Source organism: Pongo pygmaeus, chromosome 5, assembly GCF_028885625.2.
Source record: "Pongo pygmaeus isolate AG05252 chromosome 5, NHGRI_mPonPyg2-v2.0_pri, whole genome shotgun sequence".
Lineage (NCBI taxonomy): Eukaryota > Metazoa > Chordata > Mammalia > Primates > Hominidae > Pongo > Pongo pygmaeus.
Window position 1 is genome coordinate 155,769,121 of NC_072378.2, and position 12,508 is coordinate 155,781,628.

At 44.4% G+C, this 12,508-nt stretch overlaps 1 protein-coding gene across 14 annotated transcripts in view; it reads left to right on the forward strand.

Moving 5' to 3' along the window:
* TIAM2 (TIAM Rac1 associated GEF 2) overlaps window positions 1–12,508 on the forward strand; it is a 267,112-nt gene that overhangs the window by 225,390 nt on the left and 29,214 nt on the right. Inside the window, exon 1 of one of the 14 annotated variants that reach the window (XM_054493477.2) lies at window positions 1,368–1,587. The exons of the other annotated variants lie outside the window; for them this stretch is intronic. The gene's annotated coding sequence lies outside the window, so the exon portion shown is untranslated. Of the gene's footprint in view, window positions 1–1,367; window positions 1,588–12,508 lie in introns of those variants that run through there. 14 annotated transcript variants of the gene reach the window in all.

Sequence of the window (12,508 nt, forward strand, 5' to 3'; positions counted from 1 at the left end):
AACATATGAAAATTTCCATGTATAATGATAGATTTCAGTACATTTTTAAAAATCTTCGGTAAATACCAGCAGTTACTCAGTTTCCCTGTTCTTTGTTTCTTGGGAAAGAAGAATCAGTGGCCACCAAAAGTAAAAACTGTGGTGGACATTAGTGAAAAGAAAAAGAAAATTTCAAATTTAAGGATCACATTTTTTTTTTCTGTTCTGTGGTTTTTTTTAAAAAAAATTTTAATTTTTTTTTTTTTTGGAAACATCATGTTATATCTAAAGCAGTCCTCTTCTGGATTTTTTTTATTGCTTTAAATTTTATTTATTTATTTTTTTGAGACAAGGTCTCACCCTGTTGTGCAGCCTGGAGTGCAGTGGTGTGATCTCGACTCACTGCTGCCTTGACCTCCTGGGCTCAAGTGATCCTCCCACCTCAGCCTCCTAAGTAGCTGGGACCACAGGTGCCTGCCACCATGCCCGGATAATTTTGTTTATTTTTTGTAGAGACTAGGTCTCACTGTGTTGCCCAGTCTAGTCTCAAACTCCTGGGCTGGAGCAATACTCATGCCTCAGCCTCCCAGTGTGCTGGGATTACAGGTGTGAGTCACCGCACCCAGTCCTCTTCTATTTTTGAAGTGGTGATGTGGGAGGTGTCTGGTGAATGCCTAGTGTGTGCTGGGAGTGGATTTTTCGGGACTCCCCCCCGCCCCACCCCCGTGCCATGTCCTCAGAAGGTGGTCTCTCCTCAGGGAGAAGATCTGCCTCTGTTTTCTGGGCTTCCTGCCCTAGCCCAACTGGTCTTCTCAGGGGTCATTAACTTCTTTTCAGATTAGACCCTGGTTGAACCTGGGCTGTTTGGGATATTTTACTAACAACTATTCTAGACATTAGAATAAAGAATAATTTCCCTTGAAAATCAAATGAAGCCTGGTTTGATGAAGCACAGCTGTACCCAGGGCTTTTGACAGCCCCACAATTTCTGCAAATGGTTCCTAATTGATTGGCTTCTTCTCTGTAAGGGTGCCTATTACTGTCATAGCTCTTTGTGTGACCCTGTCAGCCTCTCCTGTAGGGGGGATTTTTTTCCCCAGTATTGTTAGCAATTAGCATGTGCTATTGTAATAGTTTGGAGTTTGAAAGGAATATACAATGTCCCTTTGGGTGAGGAGGTTGAAAGAGTTTTCAGTTTGTTCTGGGAACTGGAGGTATATTAAGCAGTCCCCACAGACATGCTGCCTGCACTCCACCTGCTGAACTGGCTTTGAGGCTCAGGAGATGTGGCCCTCTGTGGTCCCGTTGTCTCCACGTCTGTGGTAACCCGGTGCCTTTCTAGAGCAGGCAGGCTCCCGGCATGGGTGGAAACAGAGCAGGGGGCCAGCTTCCCCCAATCACCCGTGCTGCTGTGGAGGCAGAGCTTGGTGGCGCTAGGACGTCCTTGTGAATGTGACTTGGAAGAGCAGTTTGGGATTTTTTCATTGCCTGGGGATGAGAGGGAGAGACAACGCGTGTCTTACACATCTCCCAACAGCCGACTTAGATGTGATCCGTTCTCCCAGAGGGAGCAGGTTTCTTTGAACTTTTCCTTTTTATGTACAGCATGTAAGTAAACAAGGGCTTTGATTTTCACGGGTAAAGATTTTGATCCAAACGTAGGCATGCTTGCACGGTTTCCTTTTCTTGATTGAAAGTTGATTTTGCTCTAAAAATGTCTAAAGACTGATATGCAGATGAGAAGAGATGCCTTTCTCCCCAGAAGGGATTCTGACAGTGATCTTTACATGCTTTTTACAGCTAAGGATAAGAGAACTTCTTTTGGATACCCGTTCTGTGGCGCTGTCACTGTTCCTTTCTCATTCCAAAATCTTTAACTTCATCTCCGAAATAGTTCTATCTTTTTGAAATATAAAGATATCAGAAAGGCCTAGGGAAATATTTACTCTGTAAAATATGCTTGAAAAGACAGGGAGGAGTAATTTGAATATAGCAATTAATTGTATGCTTGTAAAATTTCCTTGGAGTATAGCACATATTAATACTTATATTGGGTTTAATGCTGTAAAAGAAAATTCACAAACATGAAACCCGTTTTCTACAAGGTAAGCAGAGTTTTTAATTTAGTTATTCTTGATGAAATAATTTTTCGGCTTTGTGGAAGAATTTTATGTAATCACCTAGTGTCGCTTTGGCAGGGATTATTTTTGCCGTTTGTAGGCGTTGTGTTGATAGAACAGAGAGCATTGAGAATCTGGAGATACACAGCGTGACAACTGTGTGTTGTGCTCTTTGCAATTTAATCATGTTTAAGATATAATTGATATATTTTGTCCTGTTTATTTTTTCTAGGCAGAAAGAAAAGAATGTGCACTAGTGGCTATGGTTTTTAGTGTACAGCGTGAACAAAACTTGCATTTAATATTTAATTTCTGCTCACCCACTTAGCTTAACCTTTTGAGTTTTTTTTCACATGAATTGCTTTTAAGAGCTTGCCTATCTAAGAAGCTGAAGGAAAAGAAAAAATTATTGGACCACATGATTTGCTTTCCAGCATTCTTGGAGTGTTCGTCTTCCTTTGGTGTATACTTGCCTGCACTATTGCAAGATCTTTTTGGTTCTGTTTTTGTTAGGCAGTCAAGCTAAAAGATAACTTATTTATAAATCGTAGTCTTTCTCCGTGGTTGCTATTCAATAGATGAATAGAATCATGATCCTTTTCTTAAAACCAAACATGCCTATTTCTAAATGCAAGTTACGTGACTAAATTCCTATTTTAATGCACGGAGAGATGGCATCCTCAAGGCAAACGCTTTGTCCCTGAAAAATGGTTTGGGGTGTGGCACTCTCCAGCAGGAAGACGATAATCTGTCACAAAGACCTAATTCCAGGTAGCCCTTTCTTGGAGGCAGTGGTGTGTTGGAAAGAACTCGACCTGATGCTTAAACCTGAATTTGTATTCCCATCCACCACGCTTTATCATTATGTGACCTGGGGCAAGTTACCCAACCTTTCTAAGCCTGTGTATCCTCCTCTATAAATAAACATAACACCACCACCAACCCAGTGTTGTCAAAGGGATCACGTGAGATTATGTCCAACTAGGAGCACTGGAAGCAGGGGAGAGAGGATTAGGCTGTAAGCTGCCCCTTCCTGGTGTGTCTCCCATGTATACGTGTGTGTGAAGGTTTTCCCTGTTGCTCACCTAATGGCCTCTTGATCTGAGATTCGATGTCAGGTAGGAAACTGAACAAATAGATGAGCACCTCAATAAAATGTTGTTAGAAGTAAGACATGTGCATGCTTTGATCATCTCAGCCGCCCACCCAGTGTTCTTGACCATCTTAGCCACCCACCCCGTGTTCTTGACTATCTCAGCCGCCCACCCCGTGTTCTTGAAGTTAGTGTCAGTGGTCAACTTCTCCTGAACTGTCCCATGAGATGAAAGTGAACTAGAAACCAAAAGCTGTAAGAATTGGGTCCTCTTTGTTGTCTGCATGGAGACAAAGTCTGCTCACCATGTAGCTGCTTTTTTTTAATGTATAGTGTCATAAATGGATGAGCTTTTCCAAAGGGTTGCTTCAAGTGACCAAATAAAAATAGTGTATGTTAGATCTGCCTTTCTCTTTAGCAGGAGCAGGCTGTGAACACCGAGATGCTTAGTGAAGCCTGAGCGGCTCTGCCAGCCGAGGAGGGCTTGCAGACTTTACCCCTCCTGGAAGAGAGGTGGCAAGGACACAGATCACCAGGGGTCAGAGTTGGGTGGAGTGTGGCGCCAGCGCATATGCCTTATTCTGCCTCTGTCACGCCGCACTTCCTTGGCAGAGACTTGGAGGCAAGTTTGTGGACTTGTTTGCAATGACTGTGCTTAGTTTTTGTTGGAGTCTCAAAGGCCATTTGATCTCTTTGTAGTGAGTTGGATTTTTTTTTTTTTTTTAAATTTCCTATTTTCCATGCTCCAGAGTATTTGTGCCCTGCTCTTCTTGGTGTATCCTTGGTCATTAGGGTGGATGTGTCAGGCAGATGCCAACCCCTTGCTGGGTGTGGCAAGAAGACAGTGGCTATAGAAGACATTACTGTGGCATAAAGCACACAGAGACCTGTCCTTTTCTTTGCCAGGGATAACTTACACGCTCTGTTCAACAGGGTTGGCAATGTCACTTACGTGTCAACAGGAAAAACAGGAAAAAAAAAAAAAAGAGTGGTATTGAGAATCCAAAAGACAGCGTTCCAAGCAAGCGGCTGCCTGGAAGGCCATTTGGCAATGGAGAGCTTGTCCTGTAGAGAGGGATGAACAACAGAGCATGGCAGGAAGGCAGTGGGAAGAAACTTGCTGGTGACCGTTCTCGCCATTTCTTGCAACTGGCCCTTCCCGTCAGCTGGGCTGATTCCTCCTGCCAAGTGGGTCCTTGGACAGAGGCAAACTAAAAAGTGGGCAGTGGGGCTGTTGGCATGGTCTGTGCTGTGGGCTAACTGGGGCCAAAGAGAAATTGCCAGCAACAGGAAGTTGCCTGATGAGTCCTCAGCTGGCTGTGCCTTTGCCAGGGAGGCTTTTAAAACTCAGACATGGGGTGTTGAGTTATTGAACGAGACTTTGGCTGGGGCTCTGAGTCTGCCTGCAGCTGTGGCAGAGGGCCTGTGTTTTCTCTATTAAACATGGAATACACGTATGTCTAGGAGCAGAGTATCATGCAAGGCAGGGGGACTTGAGCCTGGTGAGACTGGTCTGGAGGCCTGGAGGGCTGCACAGTAAGAACCCCAGGAGCCCTAGGCCAGCCTGGTCTCACCAGTGCTTGTGTCTCCTGATGTGGAAAGTAAGGATGATGGCACCTGGCACACAGTGAGGTTGGAAGGATGCAGGAAGGTCACCGATTGCCCTTCTTCCCCTTTCCTTTCTGTCTTTGGATCAGTGTGGCACTTCTGTCAGCACAACTGGCTTCCCAGCCTCTTTTTTTTTTTTTTTTTGCAGAGAAGAGTTTAATGAAAAAATAGGGATTTGCATTACAAACTAGGGACAAAAAGAAGACATCGTTTTAAACTTGAAGTTATAAATAATAATTAAGCGTGTCTTACCTCTTTTTAAAATTATTATTATACTTTAAGTTCTGGGATACATGTGCAGAATGTGCAGGTTTGTTACATAGGTATACATGTGCCACGTTGGTTTGCTGCACCCATCAACCCATCATCTACCTTAGGTATTTCTCCTGATGCTATCCGTCCCCCAGCCCCCCACCTCTACCACAGGCCCCGGTGTGTGATGTTCCCCTCCCTGTATCCATGGTTCTTATTGTTCAGCTTCCACTTACGAGAACCTGTGGTGTTTGGTTCTTTCCCCTCCTGTTTTCTGTGCCACAGTACTTTCCTACCTGCCTTCCTCTGTCCCTGCTTTCTTCTTTTCCAGGCTTTTCTCTTTCATCTTGTTTTTTTTGGCAAAAAAAACCAAAAACAAGTTATTATTAAGAGTCATCTTCAGAATCACAAAATAAAGAAGTAAAAAAGAGAAGTTTTAGAGAGCCGCGCTGTGAGAGCTGCAGTGTGAATCACTGCGCTGGGGTGGGCTGGAGGATCAAGGCCTGTCAGGTGGAATGCTGGCTCTGAAATTAACTTGCTGAAGAGATCAGTACACTCCCGTTCCTCATCCTGCTGGGACAGTGATGCACAGGAAAGTGACTTGAAGACCACTCAGAGCTGAGGCCACACAAAGATTTCACCTTGACTGAGCAGAGATGCTGATCTTCACCTAATGATTTATTTGCCACGTTTATTTCTGATACAGGCTTCTCCTTACTTTTTCTCTCCATTGAAACAGCGGGTGCCATGGTTTTGCTCTCCTCCTATCTGAGGTGACCCTTGAAGTGGGATATGTTTGACCTTTTCAAGGCAAACAGAAAGCCAAGTTCAAGGAGTCATCAGCCAGCTCCCTGCAACTTAGGTGGTCGCAAGGGACCTCTTGCCAGAGCTGCTTGAGGTCTCCCCTTTAATTTTGTCCACCTGGATAACAGTGAAGATGGGGTTGAATGGCAAGTGTCCCATGTCCGTCCTCTTTCTTCCGTCTTCCATCTCCGTGCCCCTCAGCCCTCTATTTCTAGATCTTTATGTCCTTTCTGGGCTTCTGAATTAGAGATGGAGCTATGGAGACCTTGATATAATTTTGCTTTCTGTGGGAGAAGAAAGCAGGAAGTTTGATTTCTCAGGCCAAACTAGCCTCAGTGTAAATACCATTTGCAGGTTCTTGCCTATTCTTATTATTTTTTATTTATTTATTTTTGTTTTTTTGAGAGGGAGTCTCACTTTGTTGCCCAGGCTGGAGTGCAGTGGCGCGATCTTGGTTCACTGTAGCCTCTGCCTCCCGGGTTCAAGCAATTCTTATGGCTCAGCCTCCTCAGTACCTGGGACCACAGGTGCACACCACCATGCCCAGCTAATTTTTGTATTTTTATTAGAGATGGGGTTTCACTCTGTTAGCCAGGCTGGTCTCAAACTCCTGACCTCAAGTGATCCACACTCTTCAGCCTCCCAAAGTGTTGGGATTACAGGCATGAGCCACCACACTCGGCCTGTTCTTGCCTATTCTTTGGGGAAGCCACCTCGACATGGGGTACACTCGGAGTAAGAACACATGGGTGGCTGGGCGTGGTGGCTCACGCCGGTAGTCCCAGCACTTTGGGAGGTTGAGGCGGGTGGATCACTTGAGGCCAGGAGCTCGAGACCAGCCTGGCCAACATGGTGTAACCCTATCTCTACTAAAAATACAAAAATTAGGTAGGCATGGTGGCTCGTTCCTGTAATCCCAGCTACTTGGGAGGCTGAGGCACGAGAACTGCTTAAGCCCAGGAGGCAGAGGTTGCAGTGAGCCAAGATTGCGCCACTGCACTCCAACCTGGATGACAGAGCAAGACTTTATTTCAAAAACAAAAAACAAACAAAAAAACCATGGGTTTTTTGCCCTAAGTCTTACACCGAGGAGCCGTTTCATCATCCTTGGGTAAGTTGTCAAACTTCCCTGTCTGTGAAACTCAAGGGTCCGTCTGACCAGCTGTCCTGCCCTGATGTCTCTCCCTGTCTGTCTTTCTGCCTGAATGCCTGATCCAAAGCAGCTTTCTGCTGGATATCCCTTTTTATCCCTATGAATATGGAGAGCTGCTTAGAAGAAGAATCTTAGCAGAACCCTATTAGAATTTGCTTCGGTCATTTATTGTCCTTCATGCATTTCACTGAAGCTAAAACCTCTAAGATTTTTGGAGGCTTCTCAGGTAATGGTATGCGAAGGTCAGGATGGTTAGATACCGTGTTTCCAGATGCTCTCCACTCTTTTATGCACTTACGTTATTTAGGAACTTATTTCAAGCAGACCATTTGAGAATCTGAGGAAAGCTATGGGTCCCCAGAAAATTGCTTATGCACATACGTTAGAAATTGCAGACAATTCCAGGGAGCTCCCCAGTCTTACGATGTTTATTCACGGCTTTCCCCTTTAGGAATTTGTGAACCATCAGTTCGTGATCCTTACTTTGAGTAAACATCTGAATAGCCTAGCCTCTGTCTTGACTTAATATTACTGATATTGCAGAATCAGTTATCAAGTACTTACAATATGAACAGCACTGTGTTTATATAGTCAAGTGATATTTTGAACTTTGTTTTTATCTTAGTCTAATTGCTTGGGTGAGATTAGCTATTAATGCTTTATTTTTTTAATGTGCTAAGAGACGTTGAGGAATGTTGAATAAATAACCCCTAGATGGCCAATAAATTATTAGGTTGAGACCAGAATAGATTATATTGATGATGGTGGCTAGACATCACCAGATTGTTTTTTTTTTTTTTTTCTTTTTTTTCACTCTGCACTTCAATGGATGCAAACCCAGGTTGTTAAACACCAATTGCAGCATTATGTGCCGGGGTGTTCTGGCATTTTGAAAGTTTTATTTTCTATCATTAGTGAACAACATGGGTTTTTTTTGGAGTAGGAATTTTAACATTTTGTTCCCAAACCAAACTTTTATGGATCTCTTTAATAAAATAAATAGCTGTCTGATGGACTAGGAGGGGTGTTTTATATGCTCAGCTTAAGGGAAGCTCAGGTAGCCATGGCTCCTGTGTTCCCCAGCAAGGGTGTTGCCAGTGAATTTCACCCTTGCCCCTTTTCATGTCAGCAAATTAGCTAAGCCCTTGTTGCCATTTGCCCTTTTTCTTTTAAAGAAGTAATAGGCACAATTACTATCTAATTTTGGCTTGCCACTGTGTGGGTGCCTGGAGTCTCATCCGATCTTTAATATTTACCACGGGGGTGGGTGCAGTGTCGCATTGTTCATTCACTCATTAAATCCCCTTCACCGAGGCCTTCTCAGATGCTTGCTGTTGTTCAAAGTTCTGAAACCGTCACCCGGATGCCTTCTGTAAATATTCTTGCGTAGAGATTGTAGTCCAATGAAAACCTTGTACTGAATAAAAGAAGATGTGTTTGAGTTTCAAGGCATTTTCTATGCCTTTCATGACTCATAGCAGATTCTCACCTTGTGTTAAAGTCCCGGCTCCACAGTGGTGGCTGCTTTTGCTTTTGCAAAAGTAAGTTGTGAGAAATTGTTCTGAGTCATTTTGCAATTTCCTCTATAGACTCAGCTAAGAGTAGATGTGTGTGTCATGCTCTGGAGTTGAGGGAGGAGGGGTCCTGGAAAAACTCTGCCTGGAAGTGCTTCATCCAGGTAGACATGATGGTATTTTCACCATCTCAAACACCAGCTTCTAACTGCTGAAGGTTAAGATGGGATCATTCGTTTTATAAATCCGTCTCCTGCTATCTTGATAATAACACGAAGAAAAGGGCAAGAAAAACATGGATGTGTCATTAGTATGGAAGGAAGGAGGAGAATGGAGGTTTGTTTTAAAGGCGCCCCCAATTCTCTTTCCCCCTCTCATCCTTTTGTTGGTTCTTGCCCATTCCACACCCCAACTGTGTTCAGCCTCCAGCGCATGCTGCCGCCTCTGCTATTCACCTGCCTTTGCGCTTTCTCATTCTTTGCTGCCACCTGAGTCCTCTGGTGTTTTCAGAAAACAGCTGGCAGAGGAGGAGGCTCTGAGATGTGCAGTTGCTTAGAAGGTTCTGGCCTGGCATCTGCACAGCGGAGATTTCATCACCAACTGCTCAGAAACCACAAATGCTGCGTGCCTGGAGGAGTCCTGCCATCTTCCTACCTTGTATGCCGCTCTCAGCTGGTTTTGGGATTTTCTATTTATTTATTTATTTATTTATTTGTTTGTTTGTTTGTTTGAGATGGGTTTCGCTCTGTCACCCAGGCTGGAGTGCAATGGTGTGATCTTGGCTCACTGCAACCTCTGCCTCCCAGGTTCAAGCAATTCTCCCACCTCAGCCTCCCGCATAGCTGGGATTACAGGCGTGCACCACCACACCCAGCTAATTTTTGTATTTTTGGTAGAGATGGGGTTTTGCCATATTGTCCAGGCTGGTCTTGAACTCCTGACCTCAGGTGATCCACCCACCTCGGCCTCCCAAAGTGCTGGGATTAAAGGCATGAGCCAATGTACTCAGCTGGGATTTTTAAGAATTTATTCCCATCTTGGTTCATTCAGGCATAGATAAAGGGCAGTGTGAGGGCTCGGGTGACACACACATCAGGACAGGTGGGTGCTCTGCCTTCCTCTCATTTGAGCACCGAGGTCTTGAATTTGGGGCTTTTACAGATGAGTTACCAAGATGGGGAAAGGTGGACGATCAAGCAGAAATACAACGTGAGGCTTACAGATAACTTCTAAGTGTGGGGCTTTAAAGAAAGTCTCCGTTCACATTCTGTCACCCTCACTCTGTCTCTCCCATCTTTTTCTTGTCTGAGTGTCGTGGTTCTGCTGCCTTCCCTAGATCCCCAGCTCTTCTTCTCACCACCAGGGATACCTGGCTTTGGTTCCCGTGTATTGATTGATTTCTATTTTTAAGAAGTTTGATCAAAACTGTCAAGCTATTTATTGAAAATGATAGTTGTCTTAGTTTAAATCTTATTCCATTTCTGTTAGAACTCAGTGTAGATTATAGAGTGGTAAAGTCTCAGATAAATACTTCTATAAATAAAGATAGGTATTGTTCCATATAAGATTATCATTATTTTGAGAACCTGTTGATGAGGGTGCCAGATGTGACTATTGCATTACTCAAATCTAGCAAAAAACATTGAACAAAAACCATAATTAAAGGGGCACACAGGGTATCTGTGCTCACTTTAAGGCAAGTAGCCCTTGGCAGTACCCCTGCTTAATTAAGGTTGCCAGGATATTAACATGTAATTGATGTTTTATATGCTTATGACTTTCCTCCCAGAAGCTACAATTTTTTTGAAACCAGATTCCAAGCATTGTTTTAAGCCAATATTAGAAGAGAAAGTGTAGGGCTTTCTAAGCATGAAGAGGATGTGATTTCAGACAAAATCATAGCGCCTGGACCCTGTCTCCCTGCCCCCATCCCATTCTTCATAAGCGATGAAAAGCATCTTTGATCCATGAAACCTGAAAAAGCAGCCATCAGTAGAAATAAGTGTGACTGCTGAAGGTGTCATAAGATACTAATGTACCAACGGGGAATGGGATGCAAGGCTGCTCAGCCTCAGTAGCTCCCTTGGCTGGCTGAGCATCTTTGTGGGCTCCGCTTTTAAGTGGAAACAAAAGATTGCTGATGGTAGGTTGGGTGTGGTGGCTCACGCCTGTAATCCCAGCACTTTGGGAGGCCGAGGCAGGTGGATCACTTGAGGTCAGGAGTTTGAGACCAGCCTGACCAACATGGTGAAACCCCGTCTCTACTAAAAAAAATAGCTGGGTGTGGTGGTGCACGCCTGTAATCCCAGCTACTTGGGAGGCTGAGGCAGAAGAATCACTTGAACCCAGGAGGCGGAGGTTGCAGTGAGCAGAGATTGCGCCACTGCCCTCCAGCCTGAGCAACAAGAGCGAAACTGCATCTCCGGTGGGGGCAGGGGGCAGAGAAGAAAAAAGATTGCAGATGGTGAAATTCAAATGCTTAAAAAAATCTTTAAGAATTCATAATTTGCCTGCAACAAATTCAGATGGTGACATAGTCCCTTTCATTCCCCCAAGTCAGAGCCCGTGCCCCTGTGTATTTGTCCCCATCAGTGAAACTGTGGCTTGGTTTCTTCTGGAGAAGAATAATCTAGGGCAAGTCAAGCTGTTTGTTTTGCGCCCCTGTCTCTGTTGCTGAGTTGCTGTCACCTTGAGTTGGCTCTGATTGTCCCGTGGCAAAGGCCAACCCAAATAGCACATTTGCAGTATGTGCTCGGAGAGTGGGATACATAAGAAATAGGAGAGTTAACTAGAAGGATTTTCCCTGCTGCTCTACTAAGTTGGAAAGGAAAGTAGATGTTTGTCTCTTAATTTGCTGTTGCACAAAGTGAAAAGATACTTGGACCAGAATTGCTGGAGCTTTCCATGCACTCACAGTGGGCTTTGGAAAAATCATTCACTCCCTTGAATCCTTATTTGTTAAGAAAGTGGGATTCCATTTCCACAACTGTTTCATGGCTGTGAGGTGAAATAAAGACTAGGTGCGCGGAATGGCTTTGTAAACTGCAGGGGTGCTGAGCCAGTCTGCGGAGACTTAGCCCATGGCGAATACAATGTGTTTTAAATACATCACTTCGTTTAAACCGTTTTCCTCACAACTCTATTGAACAGATATTACCAGCCCCATTTAGCATGAGAAAACTCAAATCCAGAGATGTCGACTAGCAGGCCAGTGTGTCCTAGGCAGTGACTGTTCCACGGATCGCACCCAGCCCTGCCAGCTTCTAAAGCACTTCTTCCCATGACACCACACTGCCTAGTAAGGAGAATATGGCACTGCATGTAGAAGAAAGGGGAGAAAACTGTGTTTAAATATCAGACTCATGGCATATGGGAGTATTTATTCTTGAATTGATTTAAAGGTAGAGCGACCGTATTCGTGAAATTGCAAGGTACGATGTTAGAAATCTGGACACGACTTTTTGGTTCTTTAGCTTAATTTACAAAGTTGGTTACACCCCCGTCGACAAGAGGAATCTGTGAGGATATAGAGATCCAAGGCTTATGTTCCAAAAGCAGGTAGACTGTGACAGCTGGAGAGACCCAGCAGAGGATGCAGCCTCCTCAGCAGTCTAGAAGCGCATCTAAGATGCCCAAGGAGTGTCAGCAAGGAACTGGAATAGGCGCAACCGAATTATTTTCTGAGCATCTTAGAACTATTATCAGAGCAGAGTGCTTGGTCTGTACCTGGGAGCCAGGTGCTGCTCTATTTTTTGTTTTGTTTTCTAGGTTAAGGCAGCCGGGAACCCACATGGATTACAACTAGAAAGAAAGTCAATTTCTAGGGAGCCGAGAAAGGGAGGAAGGGCTTAGTTAAGGGACAGTCTGGGCTCAGGTAGTTGGGTAGAGCTGTCCTAAGCAAAGCTGGGTGGACACAGCCTGAACTGTTAAGCCTAAGTATGTGGGATCTCCCCCTTCGAGTATGCAACTGAATTTTGTCCTCAGT